We start from the raw sequence: 3250 nt of genomic DNA on the forward strand, positions 1-3250 counted from the left end.
TAAACATATCTTAACAAACCTGGTTTTCCTTCCATCAGGGCATAGTACAATCCCATCATGCTTTCTGATCTTAGGCAAATCTTGCCGGGGCATATCTGCTACACAGTTAGCAGGTAAATTAGGTGCCTATCACCGAAGCAGTTAAAGCAGTACCATATCACAGCAGTTAAAGCAGTCCTTGATCACAGTAAGGCAAATCAGACACATAGAACAATAGCAGGTAAATTAGGCCTTATGGTCTCAGATGGATTTATAATGGATTTATGATAGACTTATGACCTCAAAAAGCCTGGGCAGAGTACAATCCCATCATGCTTTCTGACCTTGGGCAAACCTGGGCCTTTCTACTAATCCTCCACAGAGGAGCCAACTTCTAATGGAAGCCTACCTTGGGTTGTCAAGCAGTTGGATCTGAAACAAGCATCTCACAAACGGAGCAGAGAATATTATGGTTGCAGATGTTCCAAGAGATACGTAATTCTCCCCTCTCCCACCATTCACTTGCCAGCTCTGATGGTAAAATGGAAAAGGAGTGAACCGGGAGTGAGCAGGATTCTGTTATTTTGGATCTTTATCTGTTTTGTGGCTCACTCCACACCCTCCTACCCAACTCTGGGGGGGTGGAGAAATCATAAAATTCTAAATTATAGCTGCAAAGGACAATTAGGGATCATCTGATTAGATGAACATTAAATTCAAGGCTCTAATTTTACAGATGAGGAAACTGGACTCATATGGTCCATCCCATTTAGTGACAAGCTTGAAAGAACCAGGCAACTTTCAAAATAAAAGTTTTCATGAAGGATCAAAAGTTTAAAGTTGGAAGAGACTTTGTGAACTGTAGTCCATCCCCCTCACTTTATAGATGAAGAAACTGAGGTTCAGAGAGACTGAAGAGACTGGCCCAAGGTCACACAGTTACCAAATGGCAGAGCCAATATTCGAACTCAGGACACTTATCCCTCTTGACCATTTATTTATACTGCTAACACCTCAAGAAGGGGCTACATTAGACAGACACACACAATATGAGATTACTTCAGGCTAAGTCACTATGCAGTCAGGGTGCATTTCACCAGTGCATGGAACCAAAGCCCACCTGATGTCACAGAAATCCAAAACACAGGTACCCACCCATTCGTAGGATGGTTCCTATAGAATTAAGGAAAACACTCAGGGTGGGTTCAAATCCTCCCCCTCATTAGCTACCAGTTGGGTCTTAGACATACCTCTTTGCTATGGGCCTCAGTTTCTGTCTCAGCAAAATTAGCTGAGTGACCTAGATGAGCTCTAAAGGGCTTCCAAGACCTAAAAAACAAAATAAATAATTTTAAAAATTAAAACTCCATCATTCTCCTTATAACTGATTTTTCATGAAACCAACCATTGACTTTAAATGGGATCTACCTGTATAGCAATAGCAGACAGACTGTATCATTTTCACATCCTCATCTCTAAAACATCCCTCAAATATGTATATATAATGATAGCTAACATTTAATAATATGTACATGTAATAGTAACTGTTATTATATGGCAGGCACCATGTTAAACCCTTTACAATTATTATATCATTTGATCTTCACAATAACCCTTCAAAATCCCCATTTCATTGATGAGAAACTGAGGTAAATTGAGGGGTTTTTTAAATTATTTATCCAGGGTCATACAGCTAGTAAGTATCTGTGGCCGAATTTAAACTCAGGTCATCCTGACTCCAGGCCCGGTACTCTATCCACTGGACCACCTAGCTACCCTAAAAATCATTCAGCTGATACATGAGTAGACCAAGTTTGAACTTTAACTCCGTAGAGGCCTGGATTCAAAATCCCCCCAAAAAATATAATAAAGTTAATCCATATGTAACATATGTTAATACTATATATAATTTAATACATGTATAATATAATAATAGCATATATAAAAAGTGAATACAGCTCACATCCATCAGATTGGCAAAGATCATTAAATAAAGGAAATGACAATTGTTGGAGGAGCTGTGGGGGGAAAAAAGGCACATTCATACGCCATTGGTGGATTGATCCGTCCATTATGGAAAGTTTTTTTGGAATTAAGCCCAAAGTCACTAAACTAGGCATACTTTTTGACTCAGCAGCACCCTTACTAGGCCTATTTACCCAAGAGATTAATAGGAGGAGGCAAGAACTTATATGTATAATACTGGGAGCAGGACTTTTGGTTATAGGAAAGAGCTGGAAACAAGTTGGGTACCATCTTTCATCACATTATGGTAAAAGAAATAAAGAGGAATATTATAGTGATATGGAAAAATTCACAAAAAGAATGGATTGAGAGAAACCTAGGAAGATTTATATGAACTGATGATCATGAAGAAAGCCGGAACAAGAGAGTTAATGTATATGACTACAGGGAAGGAAAACAAGGAAAGCCTAGAGAGCTTTGATTAATACAATGACCATTCATGGCTCTGGGAGCCTGAGGAAGTCTGTTTCCAAATTCTTGGCCAAAGAGGGATGAATTACAAGTTCAAAAACAATTTCAGACCTAGCCAATGGGAGAATCTATTTTACTTTGTTAGATTTATTTGTTACAAGGCAGGGCTTTTGAGGTGAGGGGTGAAGGAGTTTTAGGGAAGAGTTGAAGAAGGAAGTGGGTGAGTAGTGATAGTGATACACACCCAAAAAGAAGAAAAATTTAAAAATGGAAAAGTAAAACATTTTTAAAATACCAAGTATAGAGCACAAGATAGAGGCCTGGAGGACAGACTCGAAGACAAAGACCCTCATGGTGGCTGGCCCATCTGAAGGTCCCCCAGAAAACTAGCCTGGGTCTCAGACAAAGGCGACAGACTGAAGGAGGCTGGACAGCCACCATGAGGGCCTTTGTCTTCGAATCTGTCCTCGACTCTCTTTTGAGTCTGTTCTTGAGTCTATGTCCAAGAGCTTGAGTTCCAGTCTCCAGTTCTCTGTCTTCTCTATCTCTAAGTCTGTCTTCCCTCCCAGATCTCTTAGCTCTTATATATTCTATTATAAGTACATCATCATAGGTGTCAACTTGTAGATACTATTTGTAAAGTTCTTATTGAAATGCTCACTATTGCTGATTGCGATGATGCCATTGGAAGACCCAGGTGGGGAAATCTTTCCACGTAGATCGGCACCTCTCCGGAACTTGTGGCTGCTGTTATTCATCCTTCATTTTCAAAGGGGACCCATGACATCACAAGGGTCATGTTTTGACTTGTCTCGGAGAACTGCACATCGGGACG

Source organism: Antechinus flavipes, chromosome 1 (genome assembly GCF_016432865.1).
Source record: "Antechinus flavipes isolate AdamAnt ecotype Samford, QLD, Australia chromosome 1, AdamAnt_v2, whole genome shotgun sequence".
Lineage (NCBI taxonomy): Eukaryota > Metazoa > Chordata > Mammalia > Dasyuromorphia > Dasyuridae > Antechinus > Antechinus flavipes.